At 39.6% G+C, this 18,501-nt stretch overlaps 1 protein-coding gene across 5 annotated transcripts in view; it reads left to right on the top strand.

Moving 5' to 3' along the window:
- Positions 1 to 18,501, top strand: part of LOC140528993 (C-reactive protein-like) — a 54,208-nt gene that overhangs the window by 7,329 nt on the left and 28,378 nt on the right. For 2 of the 5 annotated variants that reach the window (XR_011975382.1, XR_011975381.1), the window contains exons 2-3: positions 10,416 to 10,506; positions 13,442 to 13,529. The gene's annotated coding sequence lies outside the window, so the exon portion shown is untranslated. Of the gene's footprint in view, positions 1 to 10,415; positions 10,527 to 13,441; positions 13,854 to 18,501 lie in introns of those variants that run through there. The other 3 variants (XR_011975385.1, XR_011975384.1, XR_011975383.1) reach the window with 3 other exon arrangements.

The following is an 18,501-nucleotide window of genomic DNA, read 5'->3' as shown; positions in this document are numbered from 1 at the left end:
GTGAAGAAGCTAAGGTCATCTGGGCTATCACCAGTCATCCTGACTTTTGATTGGACTTTGATAACTCTGAAAGAGAGAGTGAGGCTGAAGACTGCACAAGTCTGCCTTGCTTAAATCCAATTCACAAGCAAGTCAAGATATCACGTTATGATGCTGTTGGTCCTTTTTAAAAACTAAGGATGAACATCAGCAGATGGGTAGCCTGCTTCATCCGTCCTTTGGAATCATGATTGGTCCTTGCATTGATCAGGGTTGTGAAGTTTTTTAAACTTGTTTTCCTAACTCTGAAAAAAATTTTAAACACAGGGCCAAAAAAGACTCTCAGAACTCCACCAGAGACCTCCTTCCAAGCTGACATCAAGGCATTAATGGCTACTCTTTGTGTCTGTCCATTTAATTACCTCCAAACATGTCTAATAATAATATAATCTAGCTCTTACTTTTCTTGCAGTATAAGGGCCGCTTATACTAGACACATTTTAACCTTGAGATCAGTCGGTCATTATTATGAGTATCAGTGCTTCTCTTCTTCTGTAATACAATGCTAAAAGCATGGGAGCAAGCACACAGCCCTGTTTCATTCCATTGGTGACTGGGAAGGCAGGAGAACATTGTCCATTATCCAGAACTTGGGCAAACATGCTATCATGAAATTGATGTAAAATATTGATGAACTTCTCTGGGCAACCAAATTTTGACATAATTTTCCATAAGCTCTCACGACTAACAGTGTTAAAGGCCTTAGTCAGTTCTACAAACGTTGTGTATGGACCTCTGTTCTGCTTTTGGCATTTCTTCTGGAGTTGACGGGCAGCAAACACCATATTGACTGTTCCTTGGCCCTTTCTGAAGCCACACTGGCTCTCAGGTATATGCCCATCTTCCAGGTGAAGGATCAGTGTATTAAGGAGGATTCTAGCAAGAATTTTGCGAGCAATGACTAAGAGAGAGAGCCCCCTGTGATTGTCGCAGGACAATCTATTCTCTTTACCCTTATAGAGAAGGACAATTTAGGCATCCTTGAACTCCTGGGGGATAACCTCCTCTTGCCATATAACCCAGAAAATTTCAGTCAGCTTTTGTACAAGCAATGGTCTCCCTACCTTGTAAATCTCAGCTGGAATAGAATCAACATCAGGTGCTTTGCCACATGAAAGGAGCCTAATGGCCCTCAAAACCTCTTCTTCAGTTGGAAGTTCAGCTACGGAGGGATTGACTTCAACCTGAGATAAATGGTCAATGACCTCAGCATTGATTGATGATGGTCTGTTGAAAACACTATGAAAGTGTTCAGCCCATCTCTCTAGGATCATGTCCTTATCACTAATGAATGTGGCTCCTTCAGAACTGAGTAGTTATGATACATCATAGGTTTTTGGTCCATAAATAGCTTTCATGGAATCATAAAAACACTTTGGATTGTTACTATCAGCATAAAACTGAATTTCATCTGCCTTCTTACTGAGCCAGTCGCATCTCTCTAAGCTTTGTTTGTACTTTGCTTTTGATGGAATTAAATGCTGCCTTCTTAGAGGTGGATGAACTATTCTGCTGGTAAATCCTGTGGAATTCTTGTTTTTCATTTAACAGCTTCTGAATTTCCCCATCATTTTCATCAAATCCATCTTGGTGTTTCATTTGAACTGTCTTAGGAAGATTCTGAGGATCACCTGGCAGGATAAGGTCCTAGACACTGAAGTCCTTGCTTGAGCTGAACTACCAAGTATTCAAACTATGCTTTAAAGAGTGCAACTCTGATGGGCTGGCCACGTTGTTCAAATGCAAAATGTACGCTTGCCAAAAAGGCTATTTTATGGAGAACTTGCATGAGGCAGGCAATCACATGGCGGCCAGAAGAAACTATACAAGGACACTCCCAAGGTCTCTCTCAAGAACTTTGGGGCATGGGAGACACTGGCACAGCACTGCTCAGCATGGCATGCCCACATAAGAAAAGGTGCTATGCTCTTTGAGCAAAGCAGAATTGAGACAGCGCAAAGTAAATGCAGGATGAGCAAATTTGGGATATCCACCCCAAATAACTATCTGTGCCCAACCTGTGGTAGAGCATTCTGAGCTTGTATCAGTCTGATCAGCCACAGTCGGACACACTGAAATTTCACTTTACAATGGTGATGTCATTTTGGTCCTCTTTGAAGACTAAGGACAACAACCAACCAATACAATACTAGGAATAAAAAAAAAGTCACTATTATTTTTTCTCAAAGTTGACTAAGAAGACACTAGCAACTACCATACACAATTCCTACTATAACTTTCCTAAGTAGTAGTCATCCATTCTTTGCAAAAAATCTTCAGCAAGAAAGAGCTAATTAGCTATTGAGGCAACACATTCACTGTGGGATAACTCTAATTATTAGGAAGTTTTTCTGTATGTAAATCCTAAATTTGCTACTTTGTAAGCTCCTGCCCAATTGTTTTGAGTTCTATTCTCAGGGACCAAGTACAAATTTATTCTTAGTTTATATGACAGCCTTTCAAATACTTGAGGACAAGTATAATGTCCCTGCTGAATCTTCACTGTTCCACATTCATAGTTCCTTCAACAAAATCTCCTATAAAATAGCTAGGATTTATATAACATTTTAAGGTTTTCAAAGCACTTTACAAATATTATCTCATTTGATCTTCACAACAATCCTGGAAGACAGGTGCTATTGTAATCCCCATTTTACAGATGAAGAAACTGAGGCAGAGGTTAAGTGACTTACCTTGGGTCATATAGCTAGTATGTGTCTGAAGCCATATTTGAGCACAGGTCTTCCTGACTCCAGCATAAAACTCTGTCCATTGTGCCACCTTAACTTCCCCCTACTTGCCAAGGCTCTTTTGCACCTAAACAGTTTTCTTAAAACTGTCACCCAGAACTAAACAACATATTCCAGATGAGATGTGATGAGAAAAAAGTACAGTGGGATAGTCAGCCTCCCTATTTCAGGAAGCTATCTATGCCCTTCTAGAATCACATCAAATACTAGGGGTGACAATGAATATCCTTGTTTGATTACTAATCTTACTGGGAAGAACTCAATTGTTTCTATACTAAAGACAGTTTTAGATGGTTATTGTTTACTGTGTATATTAAGGTAAAATCCTTTTAGTCATGTGCTTTTAAATACTTTTAACTTAAAAAGGAGCTATATTTTACTGAAAACTTTTTTTATTCTTCTAGTACTAAAATCATCTGATTTCTTTTTGGTAATGATATCATATGTTAATTATGAGAGGGAGTGTGGAGTGTTAGGGAGAAAGTTGGCTTCAAAGCCGGGCAGCGCTGGGTTCAAGTGTGACACATACTATGTGTCACATACTATATGACTCTGGGCAAATCACTTAACCTCCTAATGTTCCAGGCCACTTCTCCAGGATTATAAATTGTATAGAGTGCTACCAGAACCAGACGAAAATATAAATGAGAAATATTTGACAACATAAATAAAAATACGTTTGCTGTTGTTGTTCAGTCATGTCCAACTCTTTGTGACCCCTTTTGGAGTTTTCTTGGCAAAGATACTAGAGTGGTTTGTCATTTTCTTCTCCAGCTCATTTTACAGATGAAGAAACTGAGGCAGACAGGATTAAGCGACTTGCCCAGGGTCACCTAGCTGGTAAGTGCCTGAGGCCAGATTTGAACTCACAAAGAGAAATCTTCCTTACTCTAGGCCCAGAACTCTATTGATTGCATTTAGCTATGCCCAAAATACAATAGAACATGGATAATGTTAATAATTATTTTTCTAAGTTAATATACTGCCTAAAGCCTTCACTTATGTATGACTAAGTGGGCCACATTTCTATTTGAGCTTGATGCCATTAGTATAGAAAATACCAACTTATAACAGGAGTTACAATTCACCTTGGAGTTAGGGCTCCCTATACAAATGAAATCACAGATTCTGTCCCCATCTGTATTGTTATTATGTTGATATTTTACCAATATTGACAAAATCCTGAAAAAAAATCCAACCTAATTATAATGTATAATATTTCTAATGTGTTGCTATGACTTGTTTTTTGGTTGGCATTTTCTGTAAAATTTTATATCAATATTCATTAGAGATAAGGGCTTTAAAGCAGGAACAGTTTTCTGTTTTAAGGCAGCTGGGCGGTGCAGTGGATAGGGACTGGAGTCAGGAAGACTCAATAAACTTCAGTGGCTCCCAAGCACCCTAGGATCAAATACAAAATCCTGTCTTTGGTGTTCAAAGCCCTTTGTAATCTAGCCTCCTTCTCTCTCTCCAGTCTTCCCATATCTTATTCTCTGCGGCTTGTTCTTTGATCTAGCAACACTAGTCTCTTTGATGTTCCACAAGCAAGATACCCAGGCATTTTCCCCAGCTGTGCCCCATGCCTGGAAAGCTCTCCGTCCTCATCTTTTCCTCTTGACTTCCTTGGTTTCCTTCAAGTCCCAGCTAAAATTCCATTTTTTACAGGAAACCTTTCTCAACCCTTCTTAATTCTAGTGCCTACTCTCTTTTAATTATTTTCTATTTATCCTGAATATGGGGTGTTTGTACATATTTGTTTGCTTATTATCTCCCCCCACTACACTGTGAGCTTCTTAAGGGCAGAGATTGTCTTTTGCCTCTTGTATAAAAAGAGCATCTTTAGCATAGTGTTTGGCATGCAGTAGGCTCATAATAAATGTTTACTGACTGACTGACAGACTTGAGTTCAAAGCCAGGCTCAGATACTTACTAACTGTATAATCTTGGGCAAGTCATTTAACTCAGTTTCCTCGGTTGTAAAATGGAGATAAAAATAGCATGTCCTTCCCAGGGTGTTTTGAAGATTCAATGAGATAATATTTGTAAAACATTTAGCACAGTGCCTGGTACATAGTAGGACTATATAAGAGCTAGCCGTTCTTATTGCTTCTCAGCCCCTGGTTTGAACATTAGGACTGTATTTATCTCATGAAAGAGTTTGGCAGGATGCCATCTTTCCCTGCTTTTCAAAACAACTTGTGTAGTATGGCTAATTGTTCTTGGAATGTTTGGTAGAATTGACTTGTAAATCCGTTTGGGCCTGGGGCCTTCTTTTCCTTGGGTGCTCATTTATGACTTGTTCAATTTATTTTTCTGAGATTAGGTTCTTCAAATTTTTTATTTCTTCTGTTAATCTTGGTATCATATTGTTTTGTAAATGTTAATCCATTTTGTTATCAGTTATGTTTGCATATAATTGGGCAAAAAGTTTCTGGTAATTTCCTATATTTCTTCTTCATTTATTGTGAATTCTTCTCTTTCATTTTTTATTTTGGTAATTCATTTTCCTCTTTTAGGGGGATCAGATTAGCTAACAATTTCTGTTTTATTAGTTTCTTCAAAAAGCTATTTCCTAGTTTTATTTATGAAATTTATGTTTCCCTTCAATTGTGTTTTATTTCTTGATTTTCAGAACTTCTATTTTTGTATTTATTGATCTTTTTTTGTTTTTGTTTTTTTGTTGCTTTTGTGGTTTTTTAGTTGCACGTTCAGTTGATTTAACTGTTCTTTCTCTCTTTTATTGATCAAAATATCTTTCACTACGGTTTCATTGTTTCATTTGATAAAATTATATATTATTCCTATGATTTGTTCTGTTCTATGAATTTTTTAAAAAAGTTTACAATGCTTCTCCTTTTTTTAGCTTCATTATTGCTACCTTGCTCCTTCTCCCCCTCCCTCCACAAAACTTGTAAAAATTAAGCATAGTGAGCCAAATTGAATTGACACAGTGCCGAATGTTATAGATATTATTTACCTAGATTTTCGCAAATATTTTGATAAAACATCTGATCCTAGAGATATTGATTGGATAGTAATACAAGCAGATGGTTCCAAAAGTGTTTGGGTGATGAAACTCACAGGCTAGTTATTGATGATTCAGTGTCAACATGGTAGGAGGTTTCCTGTGGAATAACCCAGGAAACTGTGCTTGGTCCTTGTCTGTGTAACATTTTTATAAACGACTTGGATAAAGGATGGTATACTAGTAACATTTTCAGATGTCACTAATCTAGGAGGGAGAGTTAACACAGTGAATGATAAAGTCACGATCCAAAAGTGATGGTGGCAGGCTACAGTGGTATCTAATTCAAACAGAGCCAAAGACCACATACATGGACAGCTCGGTGGTACAGTGGATAGAGTACTGGGCCTTAAGTCAGAAAGACTCCTCTTCCTGGGTTCAAATCTAGCCTCAGATACTTAGTAGCTGTGTGACTCCAGGCAAGTCACTTAACCTTGTTTGCCTCAGTTTCCTTATCTGTAAAATGAACTGAAGAAGGAAATAGCAAACTGTTCCAGAATCTCTGCCAAGAAAACCCCAAAAGAGGTCATAAAGAGAGGGACATGACTGAACAACAATAACAAATCCATACATAAGGATCCTTGCAGCCACCTATTGACTTTGTTTTAAAATGTGATACTACCTACACTTTACTGTATTTTTATTTTGGTAATATTTCCCAATTACATTTTCATCTGATTCAGCCACACTTCCAAGTGCTGCTGCTACCTTATCACATGTTTGACACCTCTGGGCTAGAGCATCAGACTGAATTTAGTGAGATCCAATTCAGTGGAATAAATGTAAAATAAATGCACTTAGTTAAAAAAAAATCAGCTTCACAAATATAAGATGATGGAGACATTGTTACATGACAGTTCTGAAAAAAAGTGGTTTTGAGTCTATGGTATGCTCAATACAAGTTAGTAGAATGATATGGAAGCCCCCTCACCCCCCAAATGAATATGAATTTGGGTTGTAATAAGAACATAGCTTCCAGGTAGTCTTCTCTCTTTAGATCTGGCCTTTTATACCTTTGCTTTCTTATACTTTACTGCCCTTTACATACTCTATAATCCTGGTACCCTAGTCTACATGCTGTTCCTTGAGCACCACACTCCATCTCCAAATTCCAGATCTTTTCACTGGCTGTCCCCAGTACTGTGCTGGTAAATGTTTAACAGCTGGCTCCCTAAGGAAGAAAAAATATATGCAGGACACACATTTAAAATGAACCTGTCATTTTCTCCATTGTTTTTTAAAGTCTAAAAATCTACACGATAACAAATCCAGTCATGATTTATAGTACTTCTTGGTCTTCTTTTTCTTTTCTTAATACTATTTTATTTCTCCCCAATTACACATAAAACAATTTTTAAATTCATTTTTTAAAATTTTGGGTTCCAAATTCTATCCCTCCCTGACTTCCTTTTTCCCCTCCCTCAGGCAGTAAACGATCTGATATGGGTTATACTTAGGCAATCATGTAAAACATTTCCATATCAGTCATTTTGTGCAGAAGATTCAAACAGAACAAGAAAGGAAGAAATAAAAAAATAGTATGCTTCAGTATGTATTGAGATAACATTAGTTCTTTCTCTGAAGATGGATAGCGCTTTTCATCATCATATTACTGGGAACAGCTAAAAGTCATTCACAATTCTTCATCATACAACTTTGCTGTTACTGTGGACAATGTTCTCTTGGTTCAGCTCACTTCAGTCTGGATCAGTTTGCAAAAGTCTTTCCAGGTTTTTCTGAAATCATCTTGCTTGTCATTTCTTGCAGCAAAATAATATTCCATTACAATCATATACCACAACTTGTTCAGTCGTTCCCCAGTTGATGGCCATCCCCTCAATTTCCAAATCATAGCCACTACAAAAAGAACTGCTATAAATACTTTTTGTACTAATAGGTTCTCCCCTCCTTTCTCCCCTCTCTCCCACTATGAAAATATTTTTGGGATATAGACCTAGTAACGGTTTGACTGGATCAAAGGGTATACAATTTTATAACCCTTTGGCTATAGTTACAATTGCTCTCCAGAATGGTTGGATCAGTTCACAACTCCACCAGCATTTGTTGATTTTTTGAGATAAACATGTTCACACAAAAATTTTAAGAATTGGAGAAAGGCTGTTCCATCTGGTTTCAGCATACTTCTACTGTTTCCATACCTGGAACGCTCTCTCTCTTTACCTCTACTTCCTGGTTTTGCTTGCCTCTTTCAAGACTTAGCTCAGATACCGAAGGAGCCTTTCTCATTCTTCCTCCTCTCTCTTCTGGGCCTTTCTCCCACCCAGATCTCAGAGGCTGCTCAAAGTATTCTTTAGCTTCAAAGTCAAAGGGAAGAGAAAGAGAAAAGGGGCAAACATCTCTTTTTGTATATGCACTGAATTCCACTTTAACATCCCTTCAGTTCTGTCTTCAGTATCCAACTAGAAAACTCTTAATCATTATACAACATAAACTCATTATATGCAGTATAAACCTCCAAATCATCATGGCCATACTTTTATATGGTCATTTGGATTGAAATGAGGGAGGAAATATTTGTTAATGCTGAAAGAACTGTGCCCCCACAAGCCATTTTATTCCCAATACTGTTGGATTTTTTTTGGAGAAATGAACTGAAAATATGTCTATCTAAGAAAATCTGGTGTATCTCAGTTGTAAGAATAAATGATTTATGTATTCAAACACTAGTTTTTGACATAAATAGAATTCACCTTATCTCTTAAAGAAATGCCTCTAGAATTATATCAGGTAATTAGGGAGATAAGAGAAGTGAGTCAATTTTCTCTGTCTCATAATGTCCTAAAGACTTTGGGTCAGTGAAATTTTCTGATCACAATGAGAAGCATTATTTCTGACCACAGTTCAAGTCACTTGTTTAAAACAAATTGAAAGTATTTCAGAGGGAAGTGAAATTTTCTTTTGGAATAAAAAGGAGTCAGAGTGGTGCTCATAGCCCCACAGTAGGTACTTGGAAGACCCCATTCTCTGTTCAAAATACTTTCTAAATGCATTCCACCAAATAGAAATGCAATTTAGGTTAATAAGCTTCCCTTATAAAATGCAAATAGAATATCCCCAGAGAGCATTAATCCTACCTTGTATATGAATTGCTTTAATTGGTCCACTTTCCTTTTCCCAGCATAGTCATTTTTGATGATAGGAGGAATGGTTTTTGAGCAATGAATATTTAGGGGGCAGTTGCAGTATCTGGGACTAGGGTGTGTGTGTGTGTGTGTGTGTGTGTGTGTGTGTGTGTGTGTGTGTGTGTGTGTGTGTGTGTGTGTGTGTGTGTGTGTGTGTGATTAGGCAGTCAGAGGACATTCTCCAGAGGATGCTAGTCCTCTGTGGGTTAGAGGAGAGCTACTATCCAATATGCTACTGAAATTTTTCTGCTCTGCCCTAGCTTCTTTGGGACTGGTACATGTGCAGAATGCCTTGGATAGTGTCTGCTTACATGAAGTAGCTGGGGGAGTTATGATGCTGTATAATGGTGTTGTCTTTCTGAAGGCAACTCCAGTTCTGGCTATGTGTCCAATCAAAGAGGCTGCCATTCATTATGTGTGTAGCAGATCAGAAACAGATACAGAATATCTACCCATTTGCTCTTCCAAGACTCTTTCGTTACATAGAATCACAACTCTCCAGCCTCTCCAAGTGGGGAGATGTCATCAGGGGCACTCCGTGTGGGCCATCTCCTGTTACATTAGGATCATAGGATCATAGCTTTGAAGTTGTGCGTCTGGTCTAATTCCTTCATTTTATAGATGAGGGACAGGAAGGTTGTGACTTTTCCTTGGTAGTAGGTAGTATGTGGCAAAAGCAGAATTTGGGTCCTCTAACTCCAAACCTGAGTTGCCAACGTCTGACTTAAGACATTCCTAATGACAGCTACTTGGTCTTGATAAGGTGGTGTCAGAGTTTGCCCTCATCGTCACAATCCCACACCAAAGAAAACCTGACAATAACCAATACAACAGACATTTATCAAGCTCCTGTAATTTGCTGAACCCTTTGCTAGGTGCTGGCAGAAACACAAGGTTTAGAAAAGATACGTTGATTGCCCTCATAAAGTAGGGATAAGACCCCAGCTCAGATAACACACATTACATGATATGTGTATTAAAGGGTTACACAATCAAGTAATATGAGAGTTCTGAGGGAGAAAGTTGTTACTGATCTGGGTATAAGAGGGGGCATTCGAGGTATACTTTAAAAAGTAGTTAGTGAGTCAACAGGGAGGTAGGTGGTGCAGTGGATAGAATGCTGACCCTGGACTCAGGAAGACTTGAGTTCAAATCTAACCTCAAATACTTACTTAGCTGTGTGACCCTGGGCAAACCACTCAACCCTGTTTGACTCAGTTTCCTCATCTGCAAAATGAGCTGGAGAAGGAAATGGCAAACCAATTCAGTATCTTTGCCTAGAAAACCCCAAATAGGGTCACAAAAAGTCAGACATGACTGAAACAACTGAACAATAAAATAAGTCAACAGGTGAAAAGGGCAAAGTAAAGAAGCATTGTGGGCATTGTAGAAAGGCTATAATACCTCCTGCGCTGTAGAACTTCTTCTGTCTAAAATAGATCTATCTTTTCTATCCAGAACTGGTCCAGGAATCAAGAAGGAAGCCAAAAGACCTTCAGGCCTATTTACAAGCAGACAAAGTAGATACTACAAAGCATTTATGCTAAAGGTAAAGCACTTTATTTATAGGTAAGTCCTCTATTCAGTCAATAAACATTTACAAAGTGCCAGGCACTATGCTAAGCACTGGGTATACAAAAAGAGGAAAAAGACAATCTCTGCCCTCAAGGAGCTTTAATCTAGTTGGGGAGACAACAAGCAAACAAATATATACAATGCAAGCCATGCCCAGGATTTAACAGAGGGAAAGAAGGCACTAAAATCAAGAGGGATTGTGGAAAGCTTTCTATGGAAGGTAGGATTTTAGTTGGGACTTAAAGGAAGCCAGGGAGATCAGTAGTCCGCGTAGGGGAGACAGAGCATTAGAGGCATAAAGGACAGTGAGAGATAATGCCCAAAATTGAGAAATGGAATGTTTTGGTCATGAAATAGCCAAGGGATTGGTGTCACTGGATGGAGAGTACCTGTTGAGGAGAAAGGTGTAAGAAAACTGGAAAGGCAGGAGAGTGCTAGGTTATGAGGGGTTTTGAATGCCAAACATAGAATTTTGTATTTGTTCCTGAAGGCAGTAGGGAGCCACTGGAGTTTATTGAGTAAGGGGGTGACATGCTTACTTTTAATCTACAGACAATTTTAACAAATGTAGTCAACTAGTTTTCCAGGCTTCAGAAAATTAGAACTGAGGAAAGAGGGGCCACTAGAGGGAAGGCCCACAGAGTGGTGAGAAATGACAATTGTCTGCTTAACAGTAAGAAAGAAGATAAACTATAAAAATTAGATTCAAGCACTCAAAAATCACAGCAGTCTCGGTCATTTAGTGAGGACATCACTGAGGACAAAATAAAGCAGCACATTGACAAAGGTTGATAATCAGAACCTTAACTAGCTGTATTTGTACCTGAGGCAGCACAAATTTCGTATGAAATGGCATGAAACATGCCATCAAATCAACTTTTTTAAAGGGGATAGATATATCTTCTTAACACAGTCTTGCCAACCTGGGCCCAGCTGGTGCTGTTCCCTTCAGCCATTCTCTACTCATACAAATTGGTTCATAGTGGTTCAATCTTACATGGGCGTAGGAGGTAGAGAGGGGAGTAGAGGGAAAGAAATGGGAGATGTGTATATGTCTAGTCTCCTACACACACACACACACACACACGCATGCATGCACGCATGCACACACACACATGCACACGCCTTTGGTATCTGAGTATCCTCCCTGTCCTTCAGGCTTTCAACCCAGGTGTCATCCTGGACTCCTCACATCTCACCTCTCATATTCAACCTGTTGCCAAAGCCTGTTGATTTCACCTTTGCAACATCTTTCGAACATACCTTCTCTCTTCTGATGCTGCTGTCTCCCTCATCATCTCACAGCTAGACCATTTTAACAGCTTGCTGATGGGTCTGCCTGCCTTGTCTGTCCCCATTCTAATCCATTCTCTCTTCAGCTCCTAAAGTGATTTCCTAAAGCTCAAGTTTGACCAAGTTACCTCCCTACCCCCCCACCTCCCCTCCACAAACCCCTCCAGTTTATTTATTTGTATTTTTACATATATATGTAACAACAAACACACACATATGAGTGTATATATATATATGCATGTATATATGCATATACAATACATACATACATACATACATATGATGTTTGTTGTCTCTCCCATTGTATTGCAAGCTCCTTGGGGATAGAGAACTCTCTTTTATTTCTTTTTGTATCTCCAGAACTTAGTACAGTTTCTGGCACATAGTAGGTGCTTGCTGTATGCTTATTGACTGATGGGGGTGGGGAGGTGGTGAGCATCTGTTTAGCCACTGTTGGCATTACTGTAAGTACCCTCATGCTTTTGCAGAGGATCCCAGCGTTTTGTAATTCCCTGCTGAGATTTAGTCTTTATCCAGCATTACTGGGAAGCAAGAAAAATGTGTGCCTAGAATCACAGGAAGGAACAGTCACTGAGGGATTTTAAGGGGAGAGGTAGGTGAGTGGGGAGAGAAGAATGTTGCCCTTCCCTTCCCTTATCTGTAGTTTCCAGTACTTTGGAACTGATGTTATATGGCCTGGCATTGCCACTGTCCCCTGAAGCCCCAGGGCATCACCAACTCCTGTGCATTGTTATCCTTTCAGAGATCTGGTCTATAAGCAGTCCAAATGCAAATGATTCTCCATTGGAGTCTGTCAGGAAAGGATTTTCCTTTGATAACAGTGGCATTTAGAGCAAACTTGCTGCAAACATGGATCTCACGAAAGTTGACATGGGAGGAGTGAAAATTAAATGTTCAGTCATTATCACAGCAGCAACTCTAAGCTTACCCCATAATCTTACTAGTTTGGCTCCATTTTGTGAAAATATACCCAGTGGGAAGGCAAACAAACCAATTTTCTGAGAAAAGGCCAAGTCCATAAAGATCATACTGAGACTTGAATGTGTTGAGTCCAACTGCAGGTCTAAGAGAATGCTGGCCACTGAGAGATTTTGAACTAGGAGATAAGAAGAGAAGGAGCCAAGTGATTCAATTCTAAGCTATTTCCTCCCCTTCATAATGTAACCCTAGCTACCTTAGCCCCTATCACCCAAAGGCCAAGTATGTTTTATTTCACCCCCTTTCTCCCCTCTTCCACTGTAGTCTGGTACCCTTAAGGGAGTTTTGTGGTGTGTAGGTTCTTAGAAAATTGTTCCAACTCTGCTGATGGTGTTCCCCTAAGTATAGGGCTGCTATCTTGCACCCCAGTTCCATTTAGCCAAAAATAGATTAACTTCTACAAAGAAATATTTATTTCAAAGATATAATTACAAATGTACAAATTCACTCCCCCACATTTACAAAGTATAATCCCCTCACTCAATGCAACTTCAGTCTCTAGAGAGAGGATTAAGTTTACAATTTAGCTCAGCTCCTATGCAATGTGTAGTCCCAGTTCCAAGTTCAAACCATGCCTTCAGTCCCAACCTCCCTGGCTGACTTATCTTGTCTTTGAGGGCTGGCTCCAAGGTCACCCAAACTTCTGTGAACAGTGGAGGATTACCTCTGGCACCTGGAACTAAGAAGGACAAATGGAAGGAGAAAGAAACAAACGCCCTCAGGCTCATTTTTTAGAGCCAAGGAAAAAGAGAAGTCTTCCTCCTGTCACTGGTTCAGTTCATGGCCCCCTCCGTGTGGTTGGAACTGTGAATTCTACCCCTTGGAAACAGCAAGAAAGTACATGGAAGGAAAAATCTTGAGGAAGCAAGAACATAAGATCCAGACGGTGATTGGCTGCCTCAATCTCAAGTAGATTTAAAAAAGCCTTTCTGGCCTGTTCAGGCTTTACAGAATGAAGAATACCTGCATGTTAGGTGATCTAGACCTGTTCTAAAGGCAAGCCTCATAATAATAAAGACAATTATGGTATTTCCTTGTCCCTGGTCTCTGTCTCCACTGACGAGGGGGAGAAAGAGCAATGCTGTACTGTGCTGGGCTAGGTTTCTGAGGTTCTCAATTGGGGAGTGCTTTCAGAATCCTCTAAATTCAAAGTCCCAGGGCAAAAGTTGACTACTCTAGGCCAAGCTATAATGGTAGGTGATATGAAGGCTCTGTCTTGGATCATCTAGGGTCCTCTATACTGTTTTACTTGCTGATTTCTTGAGTTTCTATGGGTCCAATTGTCATCTCTATGCGGATAATTTTCAGATCTGTTTGTCCAGGACTCATCTCTCTCTTGACTTCTAGTCTCCCATCTCCAACTGCCTATTATATATTTAGAACTGTTTGTCTTTTAGTCATCTTAAATTTAATATATCCCAAACTGAACTCATACTTCCCACCCCCAACTCTCCTTTCTTCCTAACTTTTCTATTACTGTCCAGATTACCTTCTGCCATCTTTTTAGTTTCCCAGATTGATAACCTAGATGGTATCCTTGAGTCCTTATTCTCTCTCATCGCCCTCTCCTTGTGCCATCCCACCCCCAATCACTTGTCAAGTCATTGAGATTCTATCTTCATAACATTTCTCATATATGTCCCCTTTCTTTACTCTGACACTGCTACCACCTCTTTGCAGGCCCTGATCACCTCATAATTGGACTATGGCAGTTTCAAGTCTCTCCCCACTTAATAATAATGATACTCATAATGATAACTAGCATTTATATATTGTCTTCTATACGTCAGACACTGTGCTAAACTTTTTTCAAATATCTCATTTGATCCTCACCATAACCCTGGAAGTAAGTGCTATTATTAACCCCATTTTTACAATTGGGGAAATTGAGACAGAGGCTAAGCGGTTTGCCCAAGTTCATCCATCTAGTAAGTCTGAGGTCAGAATTGAACTCATGTCTTCCTGTGTTCGTACCTAGCATTCTGTATCCACTATGCTGTCCCTTGCTCAGATCTTCCTACAATGCAAATATGACTATGTCACGCCATTCTCTCCCCCATTCAATATACTCCAGTGGCTCCCTATTACCTCTAGGATCAAATATAGAATCTTTTGTTTGGCTTTTAAAACCAATCTCCTTATGCCTTATTCCCTTCCTTGTACCCTGTGATCCAGTGACACTGGTCTTCTTGCTACATTCCATCTCCTACTTTTAAGTCTTTACTCTTTCCCTCATTGTTTTTCCCTCCTCCTTTCTCCCTTCTTATTCCATCTCCTAACTTCTCTGGCTTCCTTTAAGTCTTAGCTAAAGTCTCACTTCTGCAAGAAGTCACTCTCAGTTCTCCTTCATCTTAGTGCCTTCTCTCTGAGTCCAATTTATCCTGTATATATCATCATTCAGAGTTGTTTTTGTGTTGTGTTCCCCATTTGACTCTGAGTTCCTTGAGAGTAGAGAATAGTTTTTGTCTTTTGTTTTTGATTTGTTTTGTATTCTCAGCACTTGGCCCTGTGCCTAGCATGTAGTAGGTAGTTGTTGCTTCATAATACTTGTTGACTTGATTTAACTTAACAGTGATTAGAATGAATCATTAAGAAAAAAGTTATATCGTGTTTAATGTATCCTGTTTAAGGAGTTGGGGAACTGCATACTACCCTTTAGAATGATTTCCATCCAAAGTGGTTAAAATGAGAAAAAAAGTTTTTGGTGCTTAAAGAAACATCCTTTCAGCTAAGCTCAGAAGGTGCTAGAGAGCTCAAGTTGACTTTTCCTTTTTTCTGAACCATCTTACTGTGATAGATAACTTGTTCCCACCAACGAGTCCTAGGCTGCATCCCAGACTGACTCCTGCCCCAATCTGGAAGCACATGAGTCTTACTGTTGGAGGTAAAAGCTACTTCACTTAATTTTGTTTCAAAATTTTAATTTTTTCTAATTAATACACATTTGTTTTTTCTTCTTCCTGTTTCCTCCCCACCCCTATTAAGTAAACAAGAAAAGAAAAAGAAAACCTTCACAAAAAATACACCATCAGACCAAACAAATTCCTTCACTAGCCATGCACTTCCATCAGAACATTGGAGTAAACTTACTTTCAGGATTTCTTTATTGTTTGTGCCTCATGTTTATTGTTCTGGACGTTTTTCTGGCTTCTGATTCTGAGCTTTGTCTTTGCTTCAGTGGGATCCTGTTAGGTTTCTTAGCCCTGGTTCTGTTTTGACTTAAATTGAATTGAATTCTGGTCATTTCTCAGGTCTAGCTTTATATTGAATCTTCCAGGCTGATTTCCCACTCTATCTTCATCACCTATCATTGCTTATGGCCCTGGCATAAGAAAAGAAGGTGCTAAGAGCTATGGGAACTCATTTCATAGTGTGGAAACAAGTGAGCTTTGAAATATGAATCCTTGATGAAATTCACAATTGCATATATGCAGCCAACATCTGCCACAATTTTGTGGTCTTTTTTTGGGGAGGGGGGATAGGGAGAGTAATAGGAGTTTTTATGCCTTGTGGAGGACTGGCTTCAAAAAATATTGATGGCAGGAAGTCTTTTGCAATCAAAGGACATTAGTGCTATTCTTTTCAGTCACTGAGTTAGCTCTGGCTCTCTGAATAATGACACCTACTCTGTAATTACTCTGAATTTTTATGATGACTCCCAACATAGGGGTTGAATAACCTATCCACAGCAGGCTGGATACATTCTCTTGGTACCAGGTCACTCAGCTGGGTTTCTGGGTCATGACCCTGCTGCTGTGTCTTCTTTGAAAGTTCGAGGAAGATAACTCTCCCCCAGGCTTTTGGATGAGGACTCAAAGGGATGATGAATAGTGAACTAGGCTGGTATGGGCTCATAGAGGTGATGAATAACAAAATTCTCAAAGATGAAATATTATAAAGCCATCCCAGTGTCATAGGGTAACACTAATAGAATATAAACTTTCACATACATTAGAGCAAATATAACTTGATGTACTGACCTGGGAAAAGTCCATTGTCTGATCATAGCAAAGTTCAATGACTTTGTCTTGTGGATATGTAGGGAATGTTGAAATATTAGGAGTTTCTATTGGCAAATGAGACTTTCAACTCTTGCCATATCCCTTGTCCCTGGAAAAGTACAAAAGCATATGAATCATACTGTTGTTCTGTGCTCAGATATCTATCTTTAGAATTTACATTGCCTGCATTTATTTCTCAAATTGAATCTGAAGATAAGGAAGATAAGGTGATGAGTCAGTCATCTCTTTGCAACTCATGATGAAGAATTTTTATTATGAAAACCATCCTTACACTCTTCAGCATTTCTGCTCATAATTCACAAGGATATTTGAATCAAGACCATTCATATGATCATGGGATTGAGAGCTGGAAAGGACTCTAGAGATGATTTTGTCCAAACCTTTTGTTATACAGAGGCTGAAATAAGGCCTAGAGAACTGAAGTGACATGCCCACTGTCACATAGGTATTAAGTCACAGAACCAGCATCTGTCCCTAGATCCTGAAGCTAATACCTTGCCTATCTTCATCTCATACCTGGCAAAATGTTTGGTGCTGCCTTTTGAGAACTAGAATCTGGTGGAGATAGAAAGAGATAGCCTTAAGAATTATTAGGGGTAGGGGGGTGAAGCCAAGATGGTGGAATAGAAAGACGCACATACACTAGCTCTTCCCCCACAGCCCATAAAATACCTGTTATAAAAAAGACTTTTAACAAATTCTAGAGCAGCAGAAGCCACAGAACAACAGAATGGAGGAGATTTCCAGCCCAGGGTGACCTGAAAGGCCAATGGGAAAGGTCTGTCACATCGGATGTGGAGTGGAGACCAGGACAGCCTTGATCACACAGCACAGCACCAGGAGGAGGACCTGAGCAGGCCTCAGGGGTGGAATCCCCAGCATAGCCTCAACCCACAGGTGCCAAAGGTCAGTGAAAGGGTTTTTTCAGCTGGCTAAGAAGGGAGCAGGTTCTTCCCATAGCTCTGGCCTCAGGCCACAGCAGCTCCCACAGCAACCCGAATTCATTGTTGGATCGTAAAGCCCCTGGGGGAACTGAGCAGCTGATCTGTACCTCAGCCCTATGTGGCAGCTCTGCTAATGTTCCAGGGGGAATTAAGCAACTGATCTTTATCTGACACTGAATGGCAACTCTGTCCCCCCCTAAAGCCCCTGGGGGAAATGAGCAGCTTATCTGAATCTCAGCCCCCAGTGCTGGCTTGGTGGAACTGCAGGTCAGGTGGTTGTGGAGAGGAAACTACTACTCACATATTCTTGGCACAAAAGTTTCTTGTTGCTCTCAGACCAGTGTACACGCTTGATTGTGCCACCTGGGAGGAACTGAGATATTACAGATCCCCAGAGTATACCCTGCTCTTGACAAAGGACCCAAAAGTCAAGTAACTGGTTGGGAAAATGCCCAAAAAAGGGGGAAAAAAATAAGACTATAGAAGGTTACTTTCTTGGTGAACAGATATCTTCCCCCATCCTTTTGGATAAGGAAGAACAATGCTTACCATCAGGGAAAGACATAAAAGTCAAGGCTTCTGGATCCCAAACATCCAAAATAAATATTCAATGGTCTCAGGCCATTGAAGAGCTCAAAAAGGATTTTGAAAATCAGGTAAGAGAGGTGGAGGAAAAATTGGGAAGAGAAATGAGAGAGATGCAAGAAAATC

Source organism: Notamacropus eugenii, chromosome 2 (genome assembly GCF_028372415.1).
Source record: "Notamacropus eugenii isolate mMacEug1 chromosome 2, mMacEug1.pri_v2, whole genome shotgun sequence".
NCBI classification, from domain to species: Eukaryota; Metazoa; Chordata; class Mammalia; order Diprotodontia; family Macropodidae; genus Notamacropus; species Notamacropus eugenii.
The sequence above is the reverse complement of the archived record's forward strand: the minus strand, read 5'-3'. Positions and strand labels throughout refer to the sequence as shown.